The sequence below is a fragment of the Patella vulgata genome, chromosome 2 (assembly GCF_932274485.2).
Source record: "Patella vulgata chromosome 2, xgPatVulg1.2, whole genome shotgun sequence".
In the NCBI taxonomy this organism is placed as follows: Eukaryota; Metazoa; Mollusca; class Gastropoda; family Patellidae; genus Patella; species Patella vulgata.
Window position 1 is genome coordinate 8,595,830 of NC_065880.2, and position 10,744 is coordinate 8,606,573.

Consider the following 10,744-nt stretch of genomic DNA (forward strand, 5'->3'; position numbering starts at 1 on the left):
CCGAGTGATATATTCGACTGATGTATTTGACTGACATATTCGACTGAGATATTTGGCTAGTGTTATCGCCTGGACGAGGTCACAAGTAAACTTCTTTTTAAAAGCGGCAAGTTGTCCTAATTGCATAGGCGTAGGTACATATCACTTACTGTCATACAGCCGAGTAACGGAATCTGCCGAGGTTTGCCGAGTGATATATTCGACTGATGTATTTGACTGACATATTCGACTGAGATATTTGGCTAGTGTTATCGCCTGGACGAGGTCACAAGTAAACGTCTTATCAAATAATCTCCCGCCCCCACCAGGGGCATGTGTAGGATTTTATATTTTAGGAGGTGTGGGCGACGGGAATGTTAATCTGTATTTACTTATCAGTCTACTTTTGCCCGAAAAATCAAACTTGAAATGAGTCAGGAAGGGAGGAGGGGGGCAATCCCCCGCCCCACGGTCCGGGCCCGGCTCGGCTCCTACAGTTCTGGCCATCAGCATGACTGGACTATTCTATATTATTTGGGGAGAGGGGGTCGCATTATGTATCAGTCTGGATATTTCTATTTTATAGCTTTTGTTCTTGAAAGTAAGACGCACAATTTACGCATCGTGTCGCGTTTTCATTTTTTTAATAATTATGTAACAGTCAATGCGCGTTTTTTTAGTTATATTTCGGTTTCTAGAAAAATGAGTTGTTGCTGAATTTATAGTAACTGAAACGTTTTGTAACCATCATGTTAGAAATTACAAATGCAGTTTATAACGCACGAAAGCATAAGTATACTAAACACGATTAATGACAGCCCTTTTTTACACCACATACTCATATTAAATTTGACCCAAAACCGGAGGACAAATTCGCAGCGCCCTCAACTGATTAGAATTCTAGTCTTGTGACCAGTACCGTCATTTTATGTCAACCATACACGTCAACCATAATCGAGACTAAGGAAAATTTATTGCGTTCAATTAATTTCCAGTCTCAATTTTTTTTGCGTATTTAGAGCCAGCAACAATGTAACGTTTAAACTCTTAAAAGATAGAAAAAGCATGAGTTGACTCTGAGCCGAGAACCATTAAAATATATACGTCATTGGTTACAATCAACTAACTTAAAAATTAAATCGTTGAGTTTAAGCCAAAATTTTAATCTAGTTCGTAACTACTTATTTTTAAAAGTCCAACGAGTAAAGAAGAATTTTTTTTTACATGGCTTCATTGATAAATAAGTGAATGAAAATTGTCACGTAAATGTCTATTTTGGGCGATTGCTGCCTATACAGTGCACGAATGAGCCGATGGAGCACTTTTCCCATAAACGCTGTTTTGATCCGCGTGGCAACATGCTGTTAAAACAGGTCAGTTTATATAATACAAATAACTGAGGCCGTGTGCCACTCAACTCGACAACTGTGGGCGAGGCCACAGGAAAACGTGTTAACAAAGAATGGGAGCTTCTGGGTGACCGAGACTAGGAATCCACCCACTTACTCGACTTCGTCTTGTGGAAATCTTTGATTTGATACATAAGATTTATTACAGGTCAGTAAATTGTGCATTGTCGATTGACTTACACATCAATATGACTGTTAATACAAGATTTCGGATCTTATTTATTTTATTTGTGGTTTCCTTTATGTATATCATATTCATTATTTATACTTCGCCTTATGACACTTTATCCCGATTAGGATTTAGCTGTAACAGTTCGACATATACTAGCGAGGATACAGTATGTCCTGGGGTTTTTTCCCACATGACACGTGGTTATTGGAAGCCATTACCTCATTTTACCCGGGAATTGGTGGACATACTGGTCCAAAGATTTAGAATCCAATATGCGCGGAATTGGCGTATTCCTGAAAGTTATCAAAGAAAGGATGGTAAATGTGGTAACGTGAACTATCCAGGTGCTTTCAGGGTATTATTAAGGGGACTGTGTGACCCTAAAGGACCTACGCCATGTTGTTATGAAGGTTATTGTGTGTCTAAATCTATTGAAGATTGTAAATGTGAGGAATGTTATGATCTAAGACAACGTATTTCAGCTGAATCTTCCACCTGGGTGACATCACATCCCGGTTGTCAAGTTGATGACTTTGATTCGACCACAGCATGTCGTTTACTCCATAATTCTACCATATTCTGGAGTGGAAATTCCTTCATTAGACAGATGTTTATGGCTTTAACTATGATATTAAGGGGGGATGTAACCCATGCAGTGGTTTACAATATTACAGGTAACTATTTTTACTTCCACATTTCATGTTGGACACTACATAGTTTTTTTGTTGTTTTTTTTTTAATTTAGATTTTGTTTTTTTTATTATTTTCAATTTGGATTAGGGTGTTTTTAAAATTTGCTGGTGTCGTTTATGTAGTCATCTGTGGCGTTATTGCCACGGTCATTAAAGTCTTTGTGAATTCAATACAGATATGGTGTTTCTGGTCATATGTTGATTGCCCGTGAAAATGCTGCAAGATAAAGTAAAAAAGTGAAAGTGATGAAACTTGGTGTGCAGTTTCATTATATCAATACCTTGACTAAGTTAGATAATGAACATTTTCTGCTCAGGGTAAGCAGAGCGATAAGCAATTTAATTGGTCGGGATTTAAGAGCTCGACGACTTCGATTCTAAATGTGTGACAAAGTATAGATTCATTGTATCAATAACTTGACAAAGTTCGATGAAGAGATTTTTCTGCTTAGGCTAAGTAGCGATAAGCAATTTGATTGGTCAAGATTTACGAACATAACAATTATGCTTTTAATTGAGGTAGAAAGATTGAACTTGGTGTAGATGTTGATAAGGTGAATGTCTTGAATGAATTCAATGATTAACGATTTTCGCTAAAGCCCTCGATGCTTTGGGACAAGATAACTTCGATTTTAACTGACGCAAAATGATGAAACTAAGTGTATAAGTTTACTACCAGGTACTTCAAAACCGTGACTGAGTTCGATGCTGAATATTTTCTGCTTAGACTAGGATAGATAATCAGTTCGATTGCTTGATACTATTTAAAAAGATAAATGTGCTATTAATTAATATGTGTCATCTATTTATTTTGGAATTGCGGCGGGACACATCAGCAAAGATACGCTAAACAGTAAATCTTAAGCAAGAACCGATAGGAAAGCAAACATGGATAGATAAACCAGCACGTGGCAGTTTTCATCAACCCTTCCTTGAAGTGTCCAATTTGACAATGAACCCCTCCCACGTGTATGGCGCTATTGCGTGTCGCACGGGCAGCTCAGTGGTTCTGTTGGGGCGACAAGTTCTTCATCTGTGAACATACTCTCAAAGCATGTCAAGTGTCCATGACTATTTATCATATGACAACCTGCATAGGTATTTACATTTCAATATCCCCTACCTTTTTTGGAAGAGTACACTGTATACATATATATATAAAAAGCTATCTTAATTATTTGTTGGGGTTATTTTTTTCAGATCCAGAAAAATGTCAAGGCTTGGACAATTTGCTTCACAATTGTCAACTTCGAATCGAGAAGAACCCTATTGTTTGCAACGGTTCAGTGAATTTTACCTTCATTTATAGACCACAAGCTTCTCAGATACAACCAATTCATAGGGCTATAGATGATCTGCGTGATAAACCAAGAACCATGATAGTCCTTGGATTGGGAATCCTAGATAACTACAATTATACAAAGATTCTGAATGACCATATCCATCTAATATTGAAGCATTATAATGCTAAAAAGTCTGTATGGCCCAAATTCGTGTGGGCAGCAGCTCATGCACCCGGACTTTTAAAAAACCCTTTTCTACCCTTACAACTATATAAGCCGAGTTTACACTTTAATGAATGGCTAAATCCTCGTTTAGAGAAATTATGAATATCTGTTTTTGATACGGTTAATATGACAGACGAATAAAAAAATGACAATGATTGAATAAAAAGTTAAAAACATCTTGTATATCTAAATGATCTAATCTTATCAAAATACAGATCTATATTTCGTTTCGTTTTTTTATACTTTCGATGGCCTACACTACATGAAGATCTGACTGGTTGTACTGGAAGGTCGCGCCAGGGGTTGTACGGGCGGCTTTTGATTATATGACGTCTTTATACGCCCACATATTTATGTGGACGTATATTGTCGTCGCCCCTGTCCGCAATTTGTTTGTGGACACTCTACAGGTCACAATTTTTATCCGATTTTGACGAAACTTGAAATATAGGTCTCCCAAAAATCGCAGTTTCTTTCGATATTGGCATGTATCGGACCATAACTTCATGGATTATGACCACTGATTGTACGAAAAATCACGTTTTTAGCTTGTGAACACTCTAGAGGTCACAATTTTGATTAGATTTTGATGAAATGTGAAATGCATGTTTGTCACCCAAATATCTTGTTTCCTTTCGATATTCGCGCGTATCGGATCGTAACTTCCTAAATTATGGCCCCTGATTGTTCGAAAAATGCGAAAAAGTCTGTATGGCCCAAATTCGTGTGGGCAGCAGCTCATGCACCCGGACTTTTAAAAAAACCTTTTCTACCCTTACAACTATATAAGCCGAGTTTACACTTTAATGAATGGCTAAATCCTCGTTTAGAGAAATTATGAATATCTGTTTTTGATACGTTTAATATGACTGACGGTGTAGCTAGTCACGATGGCTGTCATCACGGTCTAGCTGTGAATATGTTAAAGGCGAGAATCTTTCTTCATTATGTAGCCGAATTACAACGAAAGGGACAATGGTGACAATAATAAAAATTTATGGACGAACAATAAAAAGACAATGATTGAATAAAAAGTTAAAAATCATCGGAGGAAAAATCATCCTGTATATCCAAATGATCAACGTAATAGGCGAATTGTATATTAGGTGTTATACCATGTTTCTGAAGCAACGACTGTGAGTTTCACAAATCTGGCCGTTGCTTGTTTACTTCACAATTATTGAACTTATAGCTACGCTATCTACAGACATGTGAGCAATAGCGTCCAATCAGAGGTTGTGACATCGCGACCTCCACGGAAACCTTGATATTGAATGCAACTCGATTATCACAGGTAGACATTTTAGCTTGAAAGCGCGAGACCTGGTATTCGCGATGATCGAGGACTCTGATAGGCTCAAGGGTTGGGCTTGTACCCAATCGAAATTAGTGCTGAAATATGTAGGGTATTACGTGAAGGCCTTGATAAGATGTACGTAGTTAAAGCGAGATCAAGCCTTCTATTGAAGATGGTGTTATACAGGAGTCTATGACATTTCAGCTCAATTTTTTTAATAGTTATTTATTATATTCTCCCAGTAGATGGATTGGAATGCAGATGTTGTTCTTGTGTAACCAATAATCCAATTCAACCACTGACATATTGAAACTCCACTTCAAACAAACAAAAACAAAATCAATGGACACTTTTTCATGACAATAACTATTTTTTATTGTATAAATAAAGTTTTTGAATATGTTTTTTTCAGGTGACTAACAAAATAAAGCGTTAAAGTGTGGCATATGGTGTTTCGAAAAACAACATTGTTTATATACCCTTCAAAAAAAGTAGGGGATATTGAAAGGTTGTGATATGATAAATAGTCATGGACAGTTGACATGCTTTGAGAGTATGTTCACAGATGAAGAATTTATCGCTCCAACAAAACCACTGAGTTGCGTGTGCGACACGCAATAGCACCATACACGTCGGAGGGGTTCATTGTCAAATTTGACACTTCAAGAAAGAGATGATGAAAACTGCCGCTTGCTGGTTTATCCTATCCATGTTTGCTTTCCTATCGGTTCTTCCATAAGATTTACTGTTTAGCGTATCTTTGCTTTAGTGTGTTACGTTTAATTTGATCGAGAGACGTGTTCGTCGGCGTCATCGTCAACCGACAACACTGCAAGAATTGGCCGTGGCACTGCAAGAGAAGTGGGTCAAACTGCCCCAAATCGTGATTGGAGGGTTGATTAGGAGCATGCCACGACGAATTGCTGAATGTCTGAGGATTGGTGGAGCAATTACTCATTATTAAGACAAAAATCAAAAACGTCCATTTTCACTTATGACAGTGTGTCACTTTGCGAGTGAAATGGATCCGTCAGATAAGCCGCCCATATGAATTGTTTATGTTCATGTGTAGGCAATTGGCCATTTATTAACATACACTGGCTACCTCTAATAAAAACAGCAGTGCATTTCCGCAGTTTTGTATTTCTGAATATCCCCTACTTTTTATTTTGAAGAGTATATTATAGTCTAGATCAGGTACACTGGTATCAATTCTCTAAAATACAATTAATGTTTTTTACTGATTGTTTTTCATAGAATTGAGGCCTAGCTGTGTACTTCTAGTGCAAATACTAAATGCCATTAAAACAATTTTCCTAGATCAAGCGTTTGCTAAATTCCCATTTTTCTGGCATGTTCGGTGTTCTTGTATATATCATCCCTAAATAACTACACACTGAAGCATTTTTCACAGTCCACCCTCACTGACATAGTATTGAAGGGTATCGCTGCCAATATGATATGCTCTGCTAAAATATCTTTTCCATTGATTATATGTACAATGAACATATAAGTCCTAAAACCGGTAATGATGAAATCAAAATACCTCCTCTAAAGGCCAAAGTTAAATATAAAAAGTAAAATGTAATGTGTCAAATGAAAAGGCTTGTTTTTGACGTGTCTGCATTTTACATTTCCCTCATTACATTTTACATTTGCGTTCTGTCGCATCTCATTTGACATTCGAGCTTTCTGCATAGCATCTTACGCAGAGAGCACTAACTATGTTATGCAAATGCAGGATATCACGTGACTTATTAACATATACGGAAGCGAGGCCGAGATCAACCTGGCACACTATAAGCCAGTACACGTTAAGGTGAAATCAACCTGGCACACTATAAGAAATTTACTTACCTTGTAAAAACGATCAAATTTGGATATACTAAACTATATTACCATGATTACGGAGAGGGGGAGGGTATGCAATGTCAAAATACGGGTCATAATGCGATATTCACGATATCATATTATATATCAGTGAAAAGCACGTTCATGTATACTCTTTCCTCTCTTTAAGTAGCCTACCATGTATATTCATTATTTGTTGGGCACAATGATTATACTTTTTTTTTATTATTATTATTATTTAAAATGGATTAAAGTTCATTAATCTGTACTAAGGGTGTGGGGGCGTTGGCGAGGGTTTAAAATGTCAAAATACGGGTCTTAATACGAAATTTCAGTTATCCTGTTATACATCACTGGAAAGTATGTTTCTATGGCACTATGAATATATCAGTTATTTCCTGGTACATTCATAATTACGTACTTTAGAGAAAGAAAAATCCTCCTTGTTTTGTCGACAGTAACCTAATTGCTAAATATAGACTATACTTTCAATTTATATATTTGTCAACGGCTCGATTAGCCATACCAATCACATGATTTTTTTGCAGGCACGGTCGGTCATCCAGTGAATTTCTTATGGTTTGCCATTTTGATTGCCTCAATATCGTGTGGTAAATATCTTGTGTGTGTGTGTGTGTGTGAAATTGCTTTATTTAACGTCCGCGTCCACCGGGGTGATATCGCAGACAATGTAAATATCTGACAGTGTGCTGGCTTATAGTGTGCCAGGTTGATCTCGGGCGTTTCCGTATGTGTTAAGTCACGTGATATCCTACATTTGCATATCAAACTTAGTGCTCTGCGTAAGATGCTTAGATGTAGAAAGCGTGAAGGACAAATAAGATGTGGCAGAACGCAAATGTAAAATGTGATGAGGGAAATGTCGAATGTAAACACGTCAAAAACAGCATTTTCCAATAAAACATTTGACATATTGCATTTGACGTTTTACATTTAACTTTGGTCTTAGAGGTAATTTGACTTTGTGCATCGTACTTTTTACACGTAATCAACACATTTTAGCAGAGCATTTAATATTGCCGGCGATACCCTTCCATATTATTGTGTGATAAAGTGTTTTTAGAACATTCGTAGTCTATTATCCAGAAAAATAATCTAGGAATATTAGTCTGGATGCGTTGTCAACATTTGAGAATAAAATAGGTCATCGGCTAGATTATCCGGTCTTTTACATTATCATAGACAAAGTCTAAGGGAGGTAACTAGTCCTAAATCAAGATGTTGACGTAGACTATGAATTTAATTTAAGAATGCAATTTCAAAAAATCAATTTAATTTGCATCTGCTCGTGTATCCTTGGTCCACTTTCCTCCCTGTTGTTGAGCCCGACGTGTATCACTAATTCTTCTGGTGCAGGACCCATGTAGTTCTGGAGTATTTGTTTGATGTGGCTGATCTTGGCTCCAGAATAGCTATGGATCTCCCAGTTCCCGAGGAAGGATGCAATCCTAGCCAGGTTAGAGGATCCAATAACCAGGGTCTTTGCCATGACGGGTGGTAGAAACCATAAATCCTTCTCGTCTTTACCTTTGTAGCTGTGAGGTCTCTTTAGGGATAGGTTGAGTGATCGCCTACATCTGTCCTTTTATGATTACATTGTCACTTTGTAAAGTGCCTCTGAACATGTTTTATGAAAGGGCGCGCTATAAATATGCTGTAATAAAAATAATAATAATAATAATATTACCAAATTTGGCGGCCATTATGAAAGAAACACAAGGCACCATTTAAAAAATACCTTTTTTTTAATTGATGTTTGTCAAATTCGATTCTTCGGCACATTTCGCTTGCATAACCACTCTGTGTTTGGGTAATTTTAAAAAGAAATCATTTATAATCCCACCAGTAAATAGTAAAACACACTGATTACGAGATATCGCTCTCAGAAAGTTCCCCGATTTTGAGTATGATTTTGTGTGATATATTTATCACTGAACGAAACTGCATTGGTTTCTTTTGCATTTTGTTTAGAGTAAAACGTTATCCCTCAACGCCTAATACTGCAAGTAAAAAAACAAGTTTTGGTATGTAAACCTGTATGAAGTTATTGACGTCATAGCTTTTATGGCGTCATAATTGGGACCCAAAATGGCGCCTGGAAATGAGTTGTCGTAACTTTCCCTATATAGGGCTTTGACCAAAGTTGTTTTTATGACGTTAAAGAGCATCGTAGTCTCAGTTTATTGTAAACTTTACAAGTCACAATTTACTTAGACTTATACTTGACTTGTGCTTACGTAAGAATGGCCTTGAGAATTTTCTAGGGACGGTATTTTTATAAGTTTCTTACGTAAGGAAAAGTGAAGCATGACTTTTTGCTTACTTTAAGAATTTTTCTAGGAACCGAGCCTAGGAATTAATCAATGGTGGCAGAGATACCAAGCTTCCCATACCTCAAACGTGGTTATCCCTTCAAGGAAACATTACACATCTGCAGCACCTATTTTATTGAACGAAATATCAGAACGGACAGAAGCTAACATACCTGCTTTATCAAGACTTTTGATTGGTCAATATTAACTTTATTATTGGTTTCAAAGAATGTATATTTTATTCTGAACCAGTAAATGTTTTTAGAATAATAGGTGTATCAATTTTATTTGTATTAAAGTAGTTATTTTTTTTTTTATCTTCGATTCCCCCGGTGGTATGAGACAAGGAGTGGGGTCGCCTGTCCAATCTAGTGGGTTATCTCCGGGTCCTCCGGTTTCCTCCCACTGCTAAAGACCCCTAACGCGCAAGCGAATAATCGAAATAATGTTGAACCATGTGTTAATCCCGAAATGACCTAGTTTGTGTCGAGTGGACGTTAAACCCCATTTCTCTCCCTCTTGTTTATCTAACCGTGATATATTAACATTCTACTTTTGCTAAAGATACGTTTTGTTAGATTTAGATAAAGTGCTAGTTATTCTTGCCATAATTGTTCAAAATAAATAATGAATATATTGATACTTTCCTTCAAATTACTTTATTCTGAGCGAAGATATTGGCCTTTGAAAGTTTGGCAAAATGTGTGCACTGATTGTAACCACCGTACTGTTTGTTCGAAGCTTAGCCTCGCTTCGCCATTTTTAAATTAAATCATTAAATGACTGAACCGTTCTAATCTACTTAAAATCGGGCCTATTCGATGCCATCGAGAGTTGATTATGGTCTTGTTTTGTTAATAAATGTCTAATTAATAGTTTATATAACATTTAAGGCCTAAAGAAAGACCTGCAATGGACAGATTTAGCTCTTGCATAATGTATGTTTAATAGTTTATAGAACATTTAAGGCCTACAGAAAGACCTGCAATGGACGGATAGAGCTCTAGCATAATGTATGTTTAATAGTTTATATAACATTTAAGGCCTACAGAAAGACCTGCAATGGACAGATAGAGCTCTAGCATAATGTATGTTTAATAGTTTATATAACATTTAAGGCCTACAGAAAGACCTGCAATGGACAGATAGAGCTCTAGCATAATGTATGTTTAATAGTTTATATAACATTTAAGGCCTACAGAAAGACCTGCAATGGACAGATAGAGCTCTAGCATAATGTATGTTTAATAGTTTATATAACATTTAAGGCCTACAGAAAGACCTGCAATGGACAGATAGAGCTCTAGCATAATGTATGTTTAATAGTTTATATAACATTTAAGGCCTACAGAAAGACCTGCAATGGACAGATTTAGCTCTTGCATAATGTATGTTTAATAGTTTATATAACATTTAAGGCCTACAGAAAGACCTGCAATGGACAGATAGAGCTCTTGCATAATGTATGTTTAATCGACCTTGTCATGGAGTGGGTTTGGATGG